Source organism: Acanthochromis polyacanthus, chromosome 3 (assembly GCF_021347895.1).
Source record: "Acanthochromis polyacanthus isolate Apoly-LR-REF ecotype Palm Island chromosome 3, KAUST_Apoly_ChrSc, whole genome shotgun sequence".
NCBI classification, from domain to species: domain Eukaryota; kingdom Metazoa; phylum Chordata; class Actinopteri; family Pomacentridae; genus Acanthochromis; species Acanthochromis polyacanthus.
In genome coordinates, this window is record NC_067115.1 from 40,215,761 (window position 1) to 40,227,363 (window position 11,603).

Below are 11,603 nucleotides of genomic sequence, written 5' to 3' on the forward strand. Positions count from 1 at the left end.
TTCTGCAGTTACTGTTTTCAACAAGCAGCAGGTGCTGCTGTGAGCTTCTCCCCCTCCCAGAGCACAGGCTGTCAGTCCAGTAAACCCGCAGCAGTCCCAGTGAGGGGAGGGGGAGACCCACATCACTCCGCGGCCAGATGGCAGATGAATCGCGCATGCGCAAAGTCACAACAGATCCCATCCAGACTTACGGAGCCATATAAACGAAAATATTTCTTCACTGTCATGCTAAAATAAACCACAGCATTTAGCCTCTAGTACAAAAACATATTTGGAGTGTTTAATATTCACTTTTTGGTCTCTTCCACAACGTTATTCCTCTCTCCTACAAGGTTGATTACAATTACATGCAAACTGGGAAATATGCAAATTAGGTGATGACGTCATTTAGCGACTTCTAGCGACTTTTAGGACAGCCAACAGCGACTTTCCTTGCTGAGGAGTTGGCAACAGTGGTGACAGTCCGACCGTCAAGAGCAGAAACACAGAAGCGCCGTTTTTAAACAGCCGAGCGAGCAGCAGTAATGTTCAGTGTTTGTGTTTTAAAAACCGGTAAATATAGAAGCAAAATCCAAGCAACAACAGTCTGAGGAGGAGACCCAAAGCTTCCTGGAACTGTGGTCTTCATATGAAATTCAGTGGAAGTTAGAGGGAGCCTCTCGGACCACACCAGTGTTTGAAACAATCCAGTGGGAGATGGGTACAGCTGTACGAACAGAGCCTGACTAACTCCTCAACAACTAAAAAGTTCAGAAATGACTACAAGAACCAGAAAAGGCAGCCGGGATGCAGCAGTTTTTGGCCAAAAAGAGCCCCAATATTTTCCGGCTGCATTCCGTGATTCCAACCGGGTCCCTGAACGCAACAGCTGAGCAGGAGTTGATGCAGGCCGCAGTACCGATCATGATAGGTAAGTTTTATTTCTTAAACACCCTGCTGTTAGCCGACTATGAATACGCCTGCTACAACAGATCCACATCAATATTATGAACGCTACGCCAGCTAACGTGGTCCGGACACAGGATCAGAGGTCGACTATTTGTTAACCAGTTAGCCACTGCTAAGCTAGCAAGCTATGAAAACCGTCTTATAAAACCTGAGAAACAGCAGCAATATTTCATTACCAGACCTGTATTCAGAACCTCCCACGTTGTTACACAATGGCCCATTAATCATATTGCTGAACTATATGATAATCATTGAAATTTCCCTTGAAGAACCAATAAACTGTTTAACATTATTAATACGAGTCTAAAACTTATTCAAAAGATCAAATTAACACAATGAAGTGAGGAATACTGGTAATGTGCAGCTATTTTTATAATTTCAAGGTAAAATGCTGATTGTTGTGTGATTTTCCAGCTTTGCAGATGTGGAAATTCAATGCATTCATTACTTATACACAGATTTCTTTGATGGTTTTTAGTTGTTACTCAAATATATCAAGGCATTTAGCACTGCTGGAAATTATTACAGGCATTTTTTGTAACATTTTCTAACATCGTACGGACAAATTAATAATTAATGGAGAAATAGTTTTAAATTACAGATGCTATCAACAACATTTCTTGTTAATTTTATTTAGTTGTCGACCTAGGATGATGAGGTCCAGTTACCAGGATCACTACTCTGCAGCTTACTGGTTCCGTCCTGCAGCTCCTTCATGCTGTCCTCCTCGCTACAGACCAAATCAAGTAAGATTTTGATTTAATTAATAAACACCATACATTTACAATAAAAAAAATCAAGTAAGATTTGTTTAGACTATGCAGACATCAACATGATCAATATGTTATCTTTTGGCCCATCCTAAAATCGCAACGTACAACATTTATTTTAATCAATCAATCAAAGTTTATTTCTATATCACTTTTCTTACATAAAGTAGCACTAAGTGCTTAACAAGTTAAAAACAAACAATAAAAAGACAATGCCCCACATCCCTCCCAACTCAGCTCCCATCATACTCCCTATCAACACACACACATACACACGCAGACAGTCACACAGCCACGCACACACACACACATACATACACACTTCTACAACAGAAATAACTAGAAAAGCATGCAGAGAGCGCAGACTTCCGCCAGGCCATCTTTCTGTCTGTCTGTCTGTTTGTTAACAGCATAACTCAAAAAGTTATGGACAGATTTTCACCAAATTTTTATAGAATGTCCGGAAGAGCAAAAGTAACAATCGATTAGATTTTGGAGGTGATCCGGATCACCGTCTGGATCCAGGATTTTTTTGAAGGACTCTGTACAATTGAGAGATGGTCGCCAAAATCTGTCCATAACTTTTTGAGTTACGCTGTTAACAGACAAACAGACAAACAAACGCCGATGATTACATAACCTCCTGGCGGAGGTAATAAGTTAACTGTGTTCATGAATATAGAAAATAATTACTGACAACTAATGCTGCTTGGATGCTTTTATGCAGGATAAAGGAACCAGGATGCTACTGTGGATCTGCTGCAGTATCTGGGGACGTCAGAGGAACGGTTCTTGGAACAGATCTGAAAACACCGAGACCTCACCACTGCCATGCTCCAGAACATCCAGAGGACGGACGAAAATTCAAACACCTTTGCTGGACTGATGGGACGCATGGTGTCGGTGCTGGAGCGACTGTCACAGAAATAAACTGCATTGTCCACTATTCCTGCCTTTTTTAGAAAAAGTAATCATATTTTTTATAAATTCTTTTCCTTCTTAGCTATTTAAGTACACTGGTATTTTACTCTTGCACTTTGGGTGAATACAAATATATTTGTGATGAAAGATGCGTGTTTTGTCTTTAATCTACAGAGATTTTATTCAGTGTTAAGTGCACACTTCTACGTACACACATTTTGACAGATAATCAGTTGTGCTTTTCAAGCAGATTTCAATCTGAAACATATCAGCAACATACCAGTATGTTGTGTCTTACAACATATGTCACACCAAGCTAGATAAACTGCACTACTGCAGCAGATATATTATTGAAGTGTGCTTACATTACATGTCTCCATACACTACTCACAAAAAGTTACTCAACTTTCAGGTGACATTTATGGAAATTGTAAAAATTAATGCTATGGTGATATTAAATCATGAAAGTAGGGCATTTAAGTAGAAACATGCAATAGTGATTTCTTCATCTCAAACAATTTATTAAAACAAAAGCTAACAGCAGTGAAGGGTATATCACAATAAAAATGTCTCATGACAGTTTACACAGAACAGCAGCCTTCAGCTGAAATCCGGTACAGTTGTGTCCCACCAGTAGCATGATCACGGATGTTCCCAGACAACAGCTGACCTCTGTCTCGTAATTAAGATCATCTATAAAGGTAAATATAGATACTATCATCAATTTATTGCGTTTGTTTAACCGCTATGTAGGTTAGCCGCAGCAAGACTGCGTATCTGTGTGTGAATGAGAGGGACCCAAGTGGAAGAGTGAGGTTACAGGGAGAAGAGATCAAGAAGGTGGAGGATTTTAAGTACTTCGGTTCAACAGTCCAGAGCAATGGAGAGTGTGGAAAAGAGGTGAAGAAGCGTGTATGTGCAGGCTGGAACGGCTGGAGAAAAGTGTCAGGTGTGATAGAAGAGTTTCAGCTAAAATGAAAGGAAAGGTTTACAGAACTGTGGTGAGACCAGCCATGTTGTTTGGTCTGGAGACAGTGTCGCTGAGGAAAAGACAGGAGGCAGAGCTGGAGGTAGCACAACTGAAGATGCTGAGGTTCTCTTTGGGAGTGACCAGGATGGATAGGATCAGGAATGAGTACATCAGAGGGACAGCTCATGTTAGAGGCTTTGGAGATAAAGTCAGAGAGGCCAGACTGAGATGGTTCAGACATGTCCAGAGGAGAGAGAGTGAATATATTGGTAGAAGGATGCTGAGTTTCCCACTGCCAGGCAGGAGGCTTAGAGGAAGACCAAAGAGGAGGTTTATGGAGAGGACATGAAGGTAGTTGGTGTGAGAGAAGAGGATGCAGCAGACAGGGTTAGATGGAGGCAATTGATTCGCTGTGGCGATCCCACACTCAAAGAAATGGAAAACCCATGTAGTAATCCTTATGCAATGTATTAATGTTGAAAATATTTAATAAATTCATTTTTAGTGAAAAAAACAAGAGAGTTACATTACATTTAAATAATAATACAAGTATTGGGAATATTCAATACTGTTTAATACAAGTTAGTCAACGCAGTCACTTAAAAAAATGAAGTTTGTCCCAAAGCGTTTGCCGTCCACCTGACACATGCGCACTACTCAGCAGTCATTTCATCACCTGTCTGCAAGGCGTGTTGTGGCATGTGCTCCTGAGATTTTTCGTCGATTCTCTGGTAAGTACTGAGCTCCAGACACGACATGGTGGAAATAAAATTAAATATAGGCTACAATACACTTTTAACTTAGTCACGAGATAGTACTTCGTTCCTACGAAATGAGTTTAACGTGTGTATAAAGTCGTTTTTCATGGCCACGAGGCTGCTAGGTTCCTGGAACACCGAGTGAGAAAATCGAGCGCACCTCCTGGACAGGTAGGGAGCTAAATACCACTGAGACGGTGCGCTCGATTTGCGTACCTAGTGGCCCTGGAACTACTACCTACGATCAGTATTAGTTACACAGTGCGGTTTTTGAAAAAAGTTTCTATTTATGAAAATATATTAAGAATAACAGCGTGCTTATATTTAAGCACCGAAAAGAACTTTTAGAAACGTTGTGACTTTGAGTTTGTGGACAAAAGCGGTAGTGTTTTGCTGGAATGAAGACTGCATTTACTCTGAGCGCGGTTTTTACTGGCTAGCAGCTACCGTAGCAACAACTCGGTGCTAATTCATAGCCTTGCATGCTCCAGATGACCTGTGTCGTCTGGGGTAACTTCCCATCACTCCCGCCGATAGTGGGGGACTAACGGGTCTGTTGTCCCGGGCTCATTGTGCGGGGCGGTGGGGGTCGCAGAACTGGCGGGAGGGGCCCGCTGCCCCGGAACGGAGGGAAAGACTTGATACCGGTGATACAGGAGAGTAATAGAGTCACAGTGGAGCGGGAGGGGAACCTAATTTTAATAATTCTGAATTATGGCCAACAAAAATGACTGTCTCTGACAGAGTCGAGGACAGAGAGGAAAAGCAGAGGAACAGTGGAGGAGGAGAGAGAAAGAGCGGAGGAACAGTGGAGGAGGAGAAGAGAGAGAGCAGAGGAACGGTCAGCTGACACTGCGGTTCATTGAATTTTGTAAAGTGTGGATGATATTTTTTCAATGCATGATTTGTAAGCGTAGTAATTAAGTGTTACGGAATGAATTCAGTTTTAGTAAAAGGATCATAGTTACACATTGATTTTATGCAAAATATATGTCAATTAATTACTCTTTTTTTAAATTTCTCTAGGTTATGTGGAGATGCAAAGAGTGTTCGGCAACTGTATGTAAAAGGTACGAGCTACTGAAGCACTACAAATTGGCACATGGCCATTTTGGCCAGAGACACCCATATCCTTGCACGTATTATGAATGCCCATGTTCATTTAAAACATGGAATGCCCTGAAGACTCACTTAAGTAAATGTCACGTTTCACCTAAAAGTGCAGAATTAGAAACGTACACATGCTTTCTGTGTCCAGGAAGTGCCATACCATCTAGTAGAGAATACTTTGCCCATGTTTACACCCACTTAAAGCGCTTTGAGACTGTCACTTGTATGTATAAGAATTGCTCACCATTCTTTCTAAGAAATATGACATTTTACACTTAAAAATAGTTCCATATAGGTTAGTTCACATTACATCTTAAATTGGTATCAAAATCTTCTGACACTGATGGTGGGGATCTCATACAACTTCATGTCAAAAAATCTGAACTATTCCTTTGACTGCACCTGCTGTACTTACCTTTAATCCGCTAATCCAAGTGGATTAGGTTAAACACTCTAGTCACCTGCACCCAGATTCTGTATTGTTTCTGTGTATAACTACATTCCCAGGTGTTTCGAAGTCAGCATACCTGGTATTCTGGTTATTTTTCCATTAGGCAATGTGAAAATGAACCCAGTACAGGAATCCTGTGTCCTGAAATTATGCACAGAGACTACAGTGTGTAGATTGTGAATGTGTATTTCTCTTCCACAGAATCCTTCTGTTGAAAAACGCAGAGAATGCATCCTGAAGGCACTTTGTGTTTACCTCAATGAAAGTCCTGATAACCTCATAAAGGAGTCTCTGGTAAGTTGCAAAATGTTATTACGTGTATGAATCCTTTGGTGAAGCATTTGTTGTTATGGATTTTTAATATAAATATTTATTTAAATCAAGTAAATAAACATTTATGATAAAGATCCCTCCTTATGATTATAATTGATTGTGACTTAATGTTTACTGGGTGGGACGTTTACAAATAAAGATAAAATAATGTAGATCACTGGATCCACATGGGAACATTAGGCTCCGATGTGGATCATTGAGTTCATGTGGCCAGCCTGTGATGTCAGTCAACTATGATGCCAGTCATCTGACATATCGATTATGGATGACTCGAAAGTTAGTTATTCTGTCGGTACAATCACAGACCAATGGACTTCCATCATGAAACTGCACTTAAATACAAAACCCAAAACCAGTGAACCATTCTTGTTTGTGAATGACTGAGCATTTCAGGGAAGCTGCTTTTATACCCAATCCTGGCACCCACCTGTTCCCAATTAGACTGTTCACCTGTGGGATGTTCCAAATAAGTGTTTGATTAGCATTCCTCAACTTTCTCAGTCTTTTTTGCCACTTGTGCCAGCTTTTTTGAAACATGTTGCAGGCATCAAATTCCAAATGAGCTAATATTTGCAAAAAATAACAAAGTTTACCAGTTCGAATGTTAAGAATCTTGTCTTTGCTGTGTATTCAATTTAGTATAGGTTGAAAGAGATTTGCAAATCATTGTATTCTGTTTTTATTTACGATTTGCAAAACGTGTCAACTTCACTGGTTTTGTATTTTGTATTTCAAAAGTATTAAACATATGAAAATAAACAGGGACACTGCTGCACCAAATTGGTAGCATGCTTACAAGGTTTGGTCCAACGGTTTGTAAAATTACTTCCAGGTTTATAATTAAGAGCTGAAATTATTATTTAGAGAATTGTTATTTTTATGAAGTCTGAGCCAAAATGTCATGAAATGGTTTCAGCTTCTGATTTACAAGTATTTCCTACCTACTGATTTTCCATCATTGTAGTTGACTATATTTGGGGTTTGGACTACTGGTTATCGCCTCAAAACTTTTTTGAACTGTTCTGAATATTTTTCTAAAATAGTGTGACGATAAAAAAATTTGAGGCACTGACTGTTAAAACAGATCTTCACAAAACTTTTTTTTCTGAATCCCTTTTTTGAGGATGTTGATCCTGATGCGCAGCAGGCAATGAGTGAGCAACTCGACATGGTGGTCTGTGTCATCCAACACGAAGGAGCAGAGCCCACAGATGACCCTGAGGACGTCAGGATTATCATAGAGGAGGTGGAAGTGCTGCAGGGCGTGAAGGACGCGGCAAGTGGTTGCGCACTTCTCCTTGGACTCATCTACTGCCTAAATCTGGAATACCCCAGAAACCTCAGGTACACCTTTGAATTCAATCAGAAGGTGCTGATGGACATGGATGGACAGAAGCTGTCACGGAAGGTACAGGTCCTCAAAGGTAAACTATATGAGTAAGGCAAAGGAGTTTGCCATGTGCTTGCACCAGTAGTGCCTATGACTGCTACCAGTTGGACTGAAGTTTACGAGTTTGTTACCTGTTGTGGTGGCTCATTGTTACCCAACACCTCGCTGATACACTTAATGTTTTTACAAGTGTGTAATTTCGCTGATACACTTAATGTTTTTACAAGTGTGTAACCTGTTCTGGTGGCTCATTGTTGCCCAACACCTCACTGGTGTTTATATTATGTGTTTAATGATTGTGTTACCTGTTCTGGTGGCTCATTGTTGCCCAACACTTCGCTGATACACTTGATATTTTTACAAGTATGGTACATGTTCTGGTGGCTCATTGTTGCCCAACACCTCACTGATACACTTTATTTTTATAAGTTTGTAACACACAGACATACACGCAGATATACAGACGTGCAGACATACGTGCAGACATACACGCAGACGTGCAGACATACACGCAGACGTGCAGACACACTGTATCTGCCTGCCTACACACAGGCAGACATACACAGAAAGACAGACACACTCAAAGCACTCGGGACCTTTGTTTGGCACATGCCACTTTCTTTTGCATGTTTTTTGAATTTGATTTAAATAAATAAAACATGAGTAACGTAAATTGACATGCGTGGTATTTATTGAGGTCTTCCAATGTTTATTAAATTCAACACAATGATGATTAATACCATAAATTCAGTTTATGTTTAATAAATTCAACATAATGATGTTTAGTAAATTAAACATAATGATATTTTGTAAATGCAATGTGTTAAATAAATTCAACATAATGATGTTTAGGCAATTACACATAACGGCATGTAGTAAATTCAGGGTGCTTAATAAATTCAACATAATGATATTTAGTAAATTAAAAATAACGATATTTAGTAAATTCAATGTGTTTAATAAATTGAACATAATGATGTTAAGTAAATTTAACATAATGACATTTAGTAAATTCAATGTGTTTATTAAATTCAATGAAATGATATATAGTAAATTCAATGTGTTTAATTGATTCAATGTAATGATGTATACTAAATTAAACGTAATAATATTGAGTAAATTCAACGTGTTTAATAAATTCAACTTAAATGTGTGATGTTGCACTTAATTAAGACGGTTTGCTGAAATTTAGTCATCTAGTCTTTCTTAAATTTAAATAAAAAAGTTTTGTGGGACCGGTTGACGTTATCTTATTATTTAAATCCAATGTTCTGTTTTTTTGAGTGCAGAAGGGAAAAGCCGAAAGGAAAAGAAGAAGTTTAACCGCTATGTAATGGATGCAAACGTATTTGAGGCTAAGTAGCTAAGCTAAATGAATTATGGAATAATAACAAACGTCAGAAGAACTGCAGCCTCGTGGCTCGGGGCTGTGAAGCCTGAGAACCTAATTTAAATGATAATAAAAACTGGGTAAGTTTATCCCCGTGTTTTGGAACAATAGCGCCATCAGCTGGAACTGAACAACTACACGACGCGCTCATGTTACGCGTTATGCTGTGCACGGTGCAGATCAACAACTATTGTGTACAATCAGAAATTGCGAACGCACGCGTGTGTGAGCGCGTAAAAGTATTTGTCAAACAGTGACAGACAGGCGTGTACACGCTGCTTCATATGCACGCAGCTTCTTGTTACGCGTGACAGAGTTCGCGCATGTCATTTCCGCGTACGTGTGAGCGCGTGACCGAAATGTTCTATTATCTTCATGTGAGCGTTAATGCGTGCGTTTGTAAAAAAAGGCATGAATTTTACGCGTGACCGCTCCGCGTAGTGTGATTGCCGGTGCACAGTAATGATCACACGTGAACGCACGCGTGAACGGGAGGCCATTATAAGTCAATGGGGAAACTGCATTACGCGTCAGGCGCACAGGCGTCAAAGTACGCGCGCGTGTGACATGTTCAGTTGATAGCTGCACACGCTTTTTGACACGATTCTGACCCCATACGTGCGTGCGTGCGTTGTAACGTGCAGAAAGTACGGCATGGTGCAGATCAACGTTCTATTGTGCACAATGAGAAATTGCGACTGCACGCGTGTGTGAACGCGTAACAGTATTTGTCAAACAGTGACAGACAGGCGTGTACGCGCTGCTTCATATGCACGCAGCTTCTTGTTACGAGTGACAGAGTTCGCGCACGTCATTTCCGTGTACGTGTGAGCGCATGACCAAAATGTTCTGTTATCTTCATGTGAGTGTTAATTCGTGCGTTTGTAAAAAAAAACAAAAAACGCATGAATGTTATGTGTGGCCGCTCTGCGTCGTGTGAATGATGGAGTGCAGCAATGATCACACGTGAACGTGCGTGTGAACGGGAGGCCGTTATAAGTCAATGGGGAAACTCCATTACGCGTCAGGCGCACAGGCGTCAAAGCACGCGCGCGTGACACGTTCAGTTGATAGCTGCGCACGCTTTTTGAAACGATTCTGACGCCACACACACACACACACACACACACACACACACACACACACACACACACACACACACACACATACACTGATCTGGTATCTTTTTTCCCTTTCTCCTTTTGTCTCTCTCTTCACTCACACGGTAAATCTTTGAGGGTTTTTGACAGGAACACAAGTAGTTTTCTCAGTTTTTTTCTAGTTTCATCACCATCCTCCTAATCATGCTTGGAAAACATGACAACATGCTGATGTAAGATGTTTCCAGCTAACCAAACAGCAATGAAAAAAGTGAAGAAATATATCTGATAAGCATTTTACCTTTTGACCACTTAAGCAGTGCATGGATTTTAAATATTTTAAAAGTGCTGGTATTATCAAGTTGTGACATGAAGGTACTGTTGCATTTTGTTGAAGTGACTGAATTGAAAAGGAGAACTTTACAGGACATTACTGTTTCAGAATCTACAAGAAGTTGCTTCTAACAGAAATATAAACTTCAAAGGCTAGCTTCATTAGCTTCTTTTTGATATACACTGATCAGCTGCAACATTAAAAACCCTATTACCACTGTGTGTGATATAGATCCCTCTCATGCTGCCAAACCAGCTTTTACCTATTGAGGAATGGACTCAAGACCACTGAATATGTCCTGTGTTATCTGGCACCAAGATGTTAGCAGCAGATCTTTTAAGTCCTGGTTGTTGTGAGATGGGGCCTCCATTTACGAAACTTGGTTTTCCAGCACAGTTTAAGAAGTTATTTGTAACTCCACATGAATGTCAGGACTCAAGGTTTATGTAAAACATTGCTCAGTACATCACACTGTCTCTTCTAGCTCGCCTTCTTACACATACACCTGCCTGTCCACAATATGTACAAGAAAACATTATTTATCAGACCAGATCAAATTTTTTTATTTCTTCACGGTCCAGTATTTATGCCAACTGAGCAGTGGCGGCTGGCCAATAGAGGGCGCCCCCCCCCCCCAGTGTTTTTGATTTTTCATTTTTAAAATAAATATTTTTTTAAATAAACAACAATCAGTTATTTTTAGCACCATACATGTTTAAATTCACAATTACATGTCATGTACAAAATATTAAATAGAATTTTCGGGGAAAATAGTTTCCTGCTCATCTCTGCTGAGCTGCTGGGGCGCTGGAGAAATCGCCCCTCTAGTGAGGCAGAGCAGCCAATTACCTACAAGAGATTCGACATAGCAACAGAAATTTATCCAATCAGCATCGTCAAATCTGATGCCCAGAGGGGACAAATCGATTTCGCCCGAAGCCAAGTGAGCATGCGTGAGTGCGGTGGATAACTGTGACACTGTCACGGTCACAGTGACAAGAGGAAGGCTTGGCTAGCTGGATCTAGTTATGCAAATGCTTTATATTGCTTCCCGTGTTTGCTCTATAAAACGGCTGGGACAGACACTGCATGGACTGTTTCAGGAGGAAGAGATATGAAACATTTGTC

At 40.3% G+C, this 11,603-nt stretch overlaps 2 long non-coding RNA genes across 2 annotated transcripts; both read left to right on the forward strand.

Moving 5' to 3' along the window:
• The first annotated feature begins 1,589 nt into the window (after nucleotides 1–1,589).
• On the forward strand, nucleotides 1,590–2,786 carry LOC127533202 (uncharacterized). The gene is made up of 2 exons (XR_007940982.1): nucleotides 1,590–1,694; nucleotides 2,446–2,786. It is a non-coding gene; the product is annotated as an uncharacterized LOC127533202 (long non-coding RNA).
• Nucleotides 2,787–4,277: 1,491 nt separating this feature from the next.
• On the forward strand, nucleotides 4,278–8,328 carry LOC110968565 (uncharacterized). Its single transcript, XR_007940972.1, has 4 exons — nucleotides 4,278–4,340; nucleotides 5,394–5,437; nucleotides 6,130–6,222; nucleotides 7,385–8,328. It is a non-coding gene; the product is annotated as an uncharacterized LOC110968565 (long non-coding RNA).
• Nucleotides 8,329–11,603: the final 3,275 nt, after the last annotated feature.